The sequence below is a fragment of the Peromyscus maniculatus genome, chromosome 5 (genome assembly GCF_049852395.1).
Source record: "Peromyscus maniculatus bairdii isolate BWxNUB_F1_BW_parent chromosome 5, HU_Pman_BW_mat_3.1, whole genome shotgun sequence".
NCBI lineage: Eukaryota > Metazoa > Chordata > Mammalia > Rodentia > Cricetidae > Peromyscus > Peromyscus maniculatus.
The window spans coordinates 4,119,641-4,131,898 of NC_134856.1; positions in this window are offsets into that span (position 1 = coordinate 4,119,641).

The following is a 12,258-nucleotide window of genomic DNA, read 5'->3' on the forward strand; positions in this document are numbered from 1 at the left end:
TATAGGAAAGCAGCTCCCAGAACTAGTATCAAAACACATTTATCATGATGCTACAACAACATATCATACTCTGAAACAAAGTTAAACATATTTTATCTATAATCCGAGTTATAGGACAGATAAATGAAATAATGAGGAGACCATTTTTCATTTTAGCTTTGGTGAATTTTTAATTTGAATAGGAGAATAAATGAGATGTTAAATCAGAATATGAGAGCATATGAAGCAGATTGTGGCTCAGCCTGTCCTCAATTTAGAGTATTATATCTTCTTAAATTTAGCTTATTACCTTACTGACTCCTGTGTTAATTTTGTAGCAGGGATGAGAATTAGAAATATGTCACTTCAATATACTTAAGTCAAAGCAAACCTGTGTTCTTTGTTTCAACAGATGTTAAAGAGTAAAAATTTATGTAAGGAGGATTACACGTAGATTGCAGAAGAAAATACCATTTCAGAGGTCCGTTGTATTTTTAACTTAAACAAATTTCAAAGTATCATCAAATATTTATGACATAAGGTTAGTATTTTTATCCACCCAAGACAAAGAGAAAAGAAGTAGATCCTTTACAGATTTTTGCCTTACTGCATATTTTCTCTTGACAAAGTGTCTTTTCATTGGCTTAATAGTTGAACAAATGGTGCTTTCAATCTTGTGTAATTTGGTCTAAGTAGCTGTCATTTCCTAGGATTAGTGCCAGATGGACCCTGGGAGCATCACTAAGAATTCACTTCTGTAATAGACAGTGCAAATCCATACTTGGTCACAGGTGAAAGAAATGTGGATAAGAGAGGCACCTGCTCAATGGGAGTCTGTACACGCCACTTTCTGGTGAGCGTACAGGATGAGGCTGTCCTCTCAGATCAAGTGCAGCAAGAGAGGAACAGAAAGCTGCTCTGTGTCTCCGCTTGATTGACCACAGCATCACATGACTGAGCAATGACTTTCCACAGTGCCACTTAAAGAGGACCCTTCACAACAGGACTCACTATGCATACCCATTTTGATGAAAAGTCTCCAAAGGTAAAGACTTGGAATATGCACCTTTTAAAAAGTAGAGCAAGTTAAATTTAATCCAAATCCCTCTGAGGTCTCACCAGTGCAGCCTTCACTAAATGTAGGAAATGAAATAAAATGTACAACTTTAGGGCTTTATCTTTTACAAGAATTTCCTTAACAACACAAGCAAGTAGTCACCCAAGCTACCTACATCCCTCTGCTGCACTTGCCTCTGAAAATCCCTTAGACACATTTCTCCTTTTTCAGCCATTAGACGTTATAATCATCCCCATCTTCACTTTATTTTCGGTGCTTAGACTGCTATGCAGCAATACAGACCCCTTCACCACTCCCTAGTGCCCAAAGAATAAATCCAGGAATATGTCATCATTTAAAACATGATTCTCCAGCTTTTTGTTGTTGTTGTTGTTTCCATAGACTGGGAACAATAGTTAATAACATAGGTGGGCAGAATCTAAATTCTATGGATATTGTGTTCCTGTACCAGAGATTATGGTAATTTGTATGCTTGCTGTTTTGTGGCATTGGTTTTTCAGTATGTAGAAAGCCAAGCCATAGGTCAGTAACTATTCCAAGGATCAAAATAACAGGGATGACCTATCTTATTTTCTAATCAAAACTGCCCTCAAACAACACTGCAGATTTCCTTCCTCCCTCTCTCTCTTCCTCCCTTTCTTTCTTCCTCCCTTTCTCTCTTTCTCTCTCTCTCTCTCTCTCTCTCTCTCTCTCTCTCTCTCTCTCTCTCTCTCTCTCTTTCTCTCTCTCCCTCTCTCTCTCTCTCTCTCTTTCTCTCTCTCTCTCTTTCCTTTGAGATGGAATCTAACTATGTTTACTAAGGTATTCTCCAAGTCATGGACTCACATGATTCACCTGCATTGGATTCCCTCATTGTGGCGTCTAAATGTCCATACCAGCTCCACCCTGATGCCCACATGTGTATTGGATTTGCTCTTCAGTTAACAAAAATCACATTCTGAGTTGTTTCAATGAGTTTTTTTTTTCAGGGTACACTAGCAACACCTTCAAGACAGTGTACTCATTATTTTCTTTGTCTTACTCTATGGTCTTGCATTCTGGAAACATAGTCAATGTTTAGCAGATGTTTGACATATTGGTTTACCTAGAAAATAAAGCTGCAGATATTTTTCTCCTTTCACTGTCCATCTGCCCACTTTTCCTTTAGAGACCTATTTCATCATCTCAATTCCACCTTCTGACAGCCAAGGTTTTCGTTTCTCTGATGCTAATATATAGTTTTACAAGTCTTAGTTCCTGTAGACTTACTAATCATGTGATTATTTTTCTATATAACTTTGATATACACAGGGAAGTCACAGGATAGCAACCTTCTGACAGTTTATGAGCAGCAAGAAGAAATAGGAAGGCAATAATATCAAAAATATTCACAGTACAAAGTGTTAAAATTTTTTAATTAAAAATAATATTTATACCATGTCACAAAAACCCAAAACCTATTAAATTGTTTATAAGAATTGAATACTTTTGCATTTCAGTTATCAAATTATTTCATATGCTTGAAGAAATTTGCCCCAATAAAATGTTTAAATATTTGAGAAGTACCAATGTATGACATTTTCTGTGAATGTAAATCAAAAGTGAGAAAAGCAGTGGTTAAGAACTATTAGAAACAACATGAATGAAGTGTCACATTATTAATCAGCTATTGTTCTGTGTGGGAAAGACAAAGCAGAAAGTGGCAATGAATGAAATGAGTGTGGGTACTCAACACTAGAAAAGAATTCTCTGAACTTTCTACATTCACATGTGGAAAACATAAAATATGAAAATCAAATTCCTGTTTTAAAAAAAAACTGTCCAGAATGGTTTAGCTCCTTCAGCTTCAGACAAGATACAGAATCTCTACTCTACCTTTTCTCTTCTCTTTAATTTCTCTAATTTTAGTTTCATCATTTGTTTCCTCTGAGTAATGATTAAGATTTTTCCAAGTCGTATATTGTCCCAACGTTTTGTAGTTTTCTTTTGAAGGAATCCCTGCTGTGTAAGACTGTGAGTTTGTGTTTGATTTTGAGACTGTGCCTCATATAGGCCAAGTTGGCCTCATTTGCTTTACAGCCAAGGCTGGAACTGGTCTCCTAACATTATTGCTTCTATGCTCTACGTGCTATAATTACATGGTTTTGTCACAATGTCTGTCTAGATGTGTAGGGATTTTAACGTGTTATTTATGTTTGAGGCTGGTGGTATGCATGGTTTCTGCTGTGCCTGCTAAGGGTGGAGACTGGTGATGGGTGAATGTTTGGTGTATGACAGCTCTAGGCATGTGTATAGTGGTGGAAGTTGTGGGCAGGGAGGCCACAGCCTCATTTACAGGTGCAGCTCGGGTGACTGTAACTGGCCACATGTTAGGTGCTTAATTATATAGAGTAAGGGCAAAAACCAGCTCACCTCTCCTACAGGGGTCAGTGTTTAGGACTGGCTGGAATCTGCTGCCTGCCAATGTATTGCTGCAGCTTCAGGAGAGCCTGGGAATGGTGGCATGCACATCTGTGGCAGGAGGAGCTAGTGAAGGTCCAAGTAGCACTGTATTTCAGCTAAGGCTATTATTGGTGGGTTAATGGTGCACCTGGCTGTTGACAGGTTTCCACTCAGGGATCTCTCTAGGAAAATAAAAAACAAAGGGGAGAGAAGGAGGAAGGGAGAGAGGGAAAAGGAAGAAGAGAGAGAGAGACCTACAGAGAGAAAGAGAGGAGAACTAAGATAAACAAACATATATATGTATGTATCTGTACATATATGTATATATACACATACTTGTGTGTGTACTTGTGTGTGTGTGTGTGTGTGTGTGTGTGTGTGTGTGTACTGCAGAGTTTCAACGGGAAAAAAACTGTAGGTAATCAGGTAATCCACTTGGGATGTGCTCGCTGCTCTTTTCTTACTGGTAAAAGTGGCTGCAGTGGCCCTACTGTAAAGGGTGGAAATCTCAGTGTTGAAAACTGAAGGTGATACCCATCAACCATCAGAGCTTCTGAAGCTCTCAGTGTTAGTCAAGGCAAGGATGACAACTAAGCCCATCATGGAGCTGATACTGGCAGTTCCCCCCACTGCCTCTGTGACTAGCCTTATCCAGATATCACAGCTAGGATAGTGTCACTGACAATCTATGTGCTCTGAAACCGATGTGGATACTTATGGTCCTTAGGTAGTGTCCCAAAATGCTGGGTATGAAAGGTGCTAGCTTACCTCTTGCATCTCTCAATGCCAGCAGAACTTGTATGATTGGCATTCTATCAGTTCAGAACAGAGTCAGCCTGGGTAAAGGAAGGTGCTTGTCACAGGAGACAGTACTTATAGTGTATTCTGGTATTCTTAGTTCTTTGCTGTCTGTCCACTGTGTTACCGAATGCCTAAAGTGCATTCTGAGTTATCTGGAAATACTTTCCTTTGTGATTAGCAGTCTCTGATGGCTTTTGACAACCCTCAGGTGAAATCTTTTCTTTTGGAGCAAAGAAATCTGGGATATTCTCCCTGCACCCTAAGTCATGTCCTCCTGCTCATTTTATTGTAGCATGAATTTTAGAAGGCCTTATTAATAAAATCAAACCTGAGGCCAGTCACTGGGGTGAATGCTGGAAGATCAGAGAAGCAGAACAAGCCACAGCTACCTCACCTCGCCAGTTCCTCAGCTGATCCTGTTTCCTCAGACTGGAAGCCTCTGAGTCCTCATCCAAATGGATCTCAGCTGAACCATTGCTCAAAAGCCTAAAAGCTTAAACAGCTCTAGTTCCTGGTTTTCACACGTTATATACCTTTCTGCTTTTTGCCATAATTTCCTAGGATTAAAGGCTCACTTCCTGGGATTAAAGGTGTGAGTCACCATGCCTGGCTGTTTCCAGTGTGGCTTTAAACTCATAGAGATCCAGATGGATCTCTGCCTCCCACGTGATAGGATTAAAGGCGTGTGTCCCACCATTTTCTGGCCTCTATGTCTAGTGGCTGTTCTGTTCTCTGACCCCAGATAAGTTTATTAGGGTGCACAATATTTTGGGGAACATAATATCACCACATTTTATGATGTTTTCTTTTTTAAAAGACAATAAAACCCTCAGTAGCCAGTTTTCATGGATGAGTCACTGTCCTGCTACCTGTGAAATATTTCATTTTCCCTTCCTTCCTTCTTTCTTTTCCCCTCTCTGTCTCCCTCTCCCTGCCCCCTCTTTCTTTTCATTTTTCTATTTGACATACTGTGTACTGAAACCAGGGTCTCACACATGCAATCCGAGAGCTCTACATTGAAATGAGCACCACTACTATGTTTTGAGAAAAAGTCTAAATTATCTAAATTGGCCTTAGATTTGCAATGCTCCTGCCTCAGCTGTCAAAGTGACTGGGGTCATATGTCTGAGCCACCTGGCTTGTTTATATACATTTTTTTCTTTATGGGCCCAGGTAACTTCATAACAATTATGAAACAGAGACCTCAATCTTGAATGATTTATATTCTATAAAGATAACGCTTAACTGAAAACCCATCTATCTTCATTATTGAAAGCATCATCAAAAATCAGTCATATAGCAATAGAGAAAATTTACAAGGTAGGTAAATGGATCTATCAACATAATTTCACAATCTATAAACTTTATAAGAATATTTTAATAACTAATAATCAAAAAAACTATCCATCCACTCAAACCAGCAAACCAAGGTAAATAAATATTATATGATAGTTATATATGTGATCATCTATTTTTGATAGGACATTGAGATATTGGGCAGTCATCTGTCTGGATGTGTGTATGAAGGTTGTTTTCATATGTGACCAACAGTTAAGAGAGTCTATAAAGGGGGGTTATCCTATATACCTGAGGTAATCTTCATCAAGCACTTGAAAGATCTTAAAAGAAGGACTAAGGTATCCTAAGGAAGAAAACCTTCTAACTCCAGAATCCTCCTGCTTCAAGATTCAATGTTAGTTCTTCATTGAGTTTCTAGCTTGCCAGTTTTCTTGGCCAGAAAAAAAAGATACATAATTACTTAAGCTAATTCCTTAAAGTTATTCTCTCTCATATTTGTATATATTGTATGTGATTTTGAATATGTGTATAGATGGTTATGTACAGATAAACAAATATATCCTTTTGGTTTTCTTTTCTTAGATTAGTCTACTAGAGACAAATTTCCCAAAACAATTTTAGAAATGGAAAATACAAAGTATTGTTTTGTGTAACTCTATAGTGAAACCTTCAGTTTATCTATTTGTTGTGGAATAATCTTTTTGTACACTGTGAAGATGTGTCTTTGCCAACGTGCCTTCTGATTGGTTTAATAAAGAGCTAAATGGCCAATAGGTAGGCAGGAGGTATAGACAGGACTTTCAGGCACAGCAAGGACACTGGGAAGAAGAGAGGCAGATAAGTCAGCCAGACAGAATGAGTCAGAAACCCAGAATGGGATAGAGGCAAAAGCCACGAGGTAGAATGGAGACTAATAAAAATATGGGTTAATAGCCGGGCAGTGGTGGCACACACCTTTAATCCCAGCACTCGGGAGGCAGAGGCAGGCAGATCTCTGTGAGTTCGAGGCCAACCTGGTCTACAAAGCAAGTTCCAGGAAAGGCGCAAAGCTACACAGAGACACCCTATCTCGAAAAAACATACATATATATATGTGTGTGTGTGTGTGTGTGTGTGTGTGTGTGTGTGTGTGTGTGTGTTAATTTAAATTATAAGAGCTAATTAGGAACAAGCCAAAGCTATAGGCTGAGCATTCATAATAATAAGAAGTCTCTGTGTCAATATTTGGAAGCTGGCTGGCAGGACAGAGAAAGTCTCAGTATATCTATTCCTCTTTGATTATCATAGTTCAAGCAAATGGTGACAATCTGTATGTATGTGCATATGTGTGTATGGGTGTTTTAGTTTTAGAATTTTGTTTATTTTAAAAGTATATGAACAATTCCTGTTTTAAAATGAAAATCCAGTCCCTTCATGATGTACTGTCAGTGGCCATCAGCAATCAATCTATTTTCAGATAATCTTCTTAAGGATTAGGAGGATTAATCAGCCCTTCTTATTAATCAGCCCTTCAGCTTTAAATCACTTAAAGTTAAAATGTAGTTCAGTTCAAATCCGTTCCATTGGACTAGAGGTGGGTTATATTTGTATCATTTGAAAAATAAGCGAGAAAAGCATTTTCGAAAATGAAGCTGGATTTTGATTTGTGTCTGTAACTGTTATTACTTATGATTGCATTTTTAAAATTGAAACCACTATTTGGCACAAATGTTAATATAAATTTGATCTGATTTTAAAAGGTTGATCATATTTTACCATTCTGTGACTTTTTGGTTTTTGACTTCTATCGCTGCAATAAATTATTTCTAAGGAAAGGTTACCGTATTTTTATACTTCCTCTATGTTCCTACAGTCACGATAAAAGATTTTATTCCCTTTCAGAGAACACATCAAGGAGCGGTTTTCCTCTCAGGGAATCGCTGTGCAGAGTTATCACTCGCAGTCTGTTGCAAATGGCCTGCTTTCAAATTCTTGATGATAACTCGACATTTCTAAATGTGAACACGAGTTGTTTCTGAGCTCTTCTCTGATAAAGTAGGATACGTAGTCACATGCCCGTCAGAGGCTGTACACCCAAGCTGTGGCCTTCACACTGCTCAAGACACAAACAAGTAAGAACATCTGCAGCATACTGAAGTAGTGTCCCAGAACAAGGGCCAGGAGAAAGAATTTGAAACTTTATCAGCCGTCTCTCCTGTGACATTGCAGCAGAACAAATCATACAAGACTATGGGAGTGCTAAGGGGAACACTGTAATTATTTTCCCTTGGGAAAGAGGATTCTTTTACACCAGAAATGTAGATGTTGCCTTTGAAAGCGTCAATCACACAGTAAAACAGACAATAACTGATTGCATAATAGTCATCTTGTTAACAATTTGGGAGATTGAGCAACCTTTCTGATTAAAGAATCGACTTTGATTTATGAACTCTCAGAAAACTCTGCAATTAAATAAAAGCAGAATGTGAAGCATAATGAAAATATTTCCTAAGTCACCACCTCTTCCATTGTCTGGAAGCGTGAGTAAATCATTCACAGTGGTTGAGGGTTGAAATGAGACAGAGTCCATGGAGCTGATAAGTTCCCACTATGCAGCTTCATTATTTGACTGCCTCCAAACAAGACAGAAAGAAGAGTGCCAGAGAAATGGCAAGGAAACTCCTCTGCAAAAGGAACTCCATATCCCAAAGATAACAGCCTCTTTCTTTCTAAGGAACACATTCATGGGTGCCAGACAAAAATGTAAACTACATGGAAGGTAGGAGCATTTCCCCTGACTTTCACAGTGTTTGTTCAATGGAGTTAAATAAACTCGTCAAAGATGCCAATGACTCATTTTATAAGTTGATGCTAAAGAAATATAGAAAAGTTCACAATGATCTCAAAACCTAATGGGTCTGACTAGGGCTAAAACTGTCAGGAGGAGAAAGAATAAATGCAGGGAAAACTTTACCAATCCTGCTTTGCTCAGAAACTTCATTTCTCTAATTTAACTTTTCAGAAAAAGAAAATCAAGAGATTGTATACTATCTTTATTATGTAAATAAAACAGATAAATCTTTGAGACTTGAAATATTCTGCTTCTAACTACAAAATACATTCAAAATTCAAATCAGTACCTATTTTATCTAATATCCCTGATATTTCCCATGCATAATAATGACTTTCTGTGTAATCATTCATTAATCATATGACACAAATGTAAGGATGATACTTCCCTAACCTTCTCACAGCGCATGTGAGTATCTATATAGTTGTATCAACAAAATACATAAGAAACCTTGACCTACAGCTTGCAGGGCAAAGCATGTAATTACTAATACTTAATTTTTATCTTTCTCTTTCCATGCTACAGTGAACCAGAAGGCATTCTCAAGGGATTACAACATGGTGTAGCCTGAATGAATAAACATATATCCACAATGAACTGAGGCTGGATATGTACACCAATAAAAAATAATTTTAATTGTGTTAAGACACAAAGTTGCTTGATTTTGACACTACAGTCATAATTTGCCTGTATTGATAAAATTAATACTTATATTTCTTAAAATTTTGAAAACTCACAGAATAGAATAGTTCATTAAAGAACATACAAAAGGGAACACATCATAACTAAGGGATGTTTAATGCTTATTATGACATTTAATTCCTCTTAAAACTCGAATTTTATCATCTTCATTGAGGAGAGGATGTAAGGGTTCATGTGGTGGTGAGGATTTATATTTGTGCTGTACAGCAGTTAACAGCTGAATGAATGTGAATGCAAATATCTAAGTTCTGGATTTCTTTTATTTGTCCTTCATCAAATACAGTTCTCAGTGCCAAACCTCATAACGATGTTTCAGATCTAAATAGACACCCTTGCCAGGCTTCTCAGCTGCATTTGATATTATTGATGTTCACCTTCTCAAAGGTCTATATTCTTTTGACTTCAGTGATACCATTTTTCTTTACTTACTCTTTCATCTTTCTGTGCCTCATTCACAGACTGGACTTCCGCTGTCCAGTCTATAAATATTCATGGTTAGAAGGGTTCTCAGGTAATTTCTTTCCTGTTTCAAACATCTCCAAATGGATGATCTCATCCACTCCCATAGTTATAATTCTCATTTTAATGCTAATGACTCCCTAACTTATAGACAAGTAAGAACTCATCCTGAAATTCAAAACTTTATGTACATATCACAGAGGTCTCAAGAAGCACAAGAAATCGCACACCTATTATATTTAAAATGCATTTTATTTCTTTCTATTTGAAAGTTGGATGATTCCTCAGATTCCAGATAAATCTCAGTGTCATTTACCTAGTCATGTAATATAGAAACTTGGGTATCAACTATTTCATCTTCTTCAAAACAACACAATCTAGAAACTTCAGTGTTGAGGATTATAAACAGACATTTCTTTCACCTGCCAAAAAATCCAGATTGGGTTTGTGGTAGTTTGAATGTAATTGACCCCCATAAACTCATTGCTAATGGCACTATTAAAAGGTGTGGCTTTGTTGGAGGAAGTATGTCATTGTGGGGGCAGGCTTTGAGGTCTACTATGCTCAAGATGCACCCAGCATCTCAGTTCATTTCCTGTTGCCCTAGAATCAAGATGTAGAATTGTCAGCTCCTTCTCCAGCATCATGTCTACCTGAATTCTGCCATGTCCCATCATGATGATAATGGACTGAACCTTCTAACTGTAAGCCATCCAATTAAATATTCTTTTTTATAAGAGTGGCAATGGTCATAGTGTATCTTCACAACAATAGAAACCCCAACTAAGACTAAGTTGTTTTTAATTTTTTTTATTTCAAATGAATTTATATAGAGACAGTAACTAGACATTTTCCTGCCCTAATCATCCACTCTTTTCACTGCATCACATGGGCAGCAATGTGCTTTCACTATTATGTGTTTAATGAAAATATATTGAAGTATAATTTATACATAAAATAAAGTTTGTGTGTTTTAAAATACAGAATTTAGCAAGCCTTAAACAGGCAGACTCCTCATTTAAGCATTCCAGGCTGCCAAAGCAAGGTACAAAGATTGTGTGATTAGCCAACAGAAGCTTATTTCCCCATACTTCTGTAGGCCAGATGATTAAGGAAGACATTCTGACTGCATCAATGAGGGTTCTACAGTTGGTATGTGGGTTACAAGCTTATATTTATCTGTTATCACATGACAGGGGAAAGGAAGAGAGAGAGATGATAGATAGATAGATAGATAGATAGATAGATAGATAGATAGATAGATAGATAGATAGATAGATGATAGATAAACAGATAGTTTTCATGTATCCTGTAACTCTTCTGACATAAATACTAATTTTATGGGATCAAAGGCTCATTCTTGTGATACTATTCTACCTTACTTACTTTATTAGAGATGCTACTTCCAAATACAGCCTCTTTGTTTTCAGTGAGCCAAGTATCACCCTCACCAATTACACTTCCTTAATTATGAAAAATTAATTGTGGGTGTCCTTGCTTTCCACAAACTCACCTTCTGAATCAAAGGTGAAGTGATCCAGCCAGCTGCTTAACTGCAGGTGCGCTCTCTGTTTTCTCACTACTTTGCCGACTCCACAGTCACAAAGAGGTGGCTATACATGTTTTTGTTTCCTTTTTTTCACTCTTCAGCAAGCTTCTGACATTTATCAAATTTGTGTTGTGTGTCAGTACTTCTTTAGTTTTTTAAATGCATTTGACTTATTCTCTGAGAATCTATACATGTATAAAATGAAGTATGCATTGTCTTTTCATTATATACATGCCCAACTTTGCCACTTCAACTCCTTCAAAATCTCTCCGGTCCAATGTCTCCCTGCCAGCTTAAGTTCTTTGTTATTGCTGTCTTTGTTTATTTGTTTGTTTTAATTTACTGAGTCCAGTGAATACCTCCAGTGTCGGCACATGTGGAGTATCATCCAAGGGAACATGAGCAACCTAACATGGGCCACATATAATGCAAATAATTATAGATAGTGAGAGAATAAGAAACCTAGTTCTTTGCTTTTATTACTGAGTGGTGTTTTAAAAAATGATATATCATTATTTGTTTATCCAGGCACCTCTTGCAAGATGTTCGGGCTGTGTATAATTATACACACAGCATCTACAAACACTTATATGCAAGCCTTTGATTATGCATTTGTTTTGTTTTATTTAAGAAACACATCTGGAAACGAAATTTTATGTTTGTTTATTGTCTGGTTGTTTTAATATTTTATTAGTAAGAATCAGTAGAAAGTCCATGGTGTTTTCAAAACTCTCTACCTTTTTAAAGATTTGAACTTCACTAAGTCTTTCTTAAAAGGTTATCAGAATCCAATGTCAAATTTTCTTTGCAAGGAAACTACACCTTCCATTTGTGCCTAGTCTTTGCTCATTATGACTTTTATCATACCCTAAATAGTAAGATATTTGGAATGAAATTATAGCAAAAATTTACCATTACAGAAGAATTGGTATTCCAAGTCATCTGCCCATTTTATTTTTTTAAAGCATGATTCGATGCCTAAAAATTCTGTTACAACCTCAGGAGATAGAGTCTGATAGTCATGAATGCTCTTACATCTAACATGTGCAAGCTGTCTTTTAGGACAGCCTATATAAATTTTTGGGACTTTTCTGCAATGGTATACTCTCTTGGCCAGTAGACACTGCTATGGAAATTGTC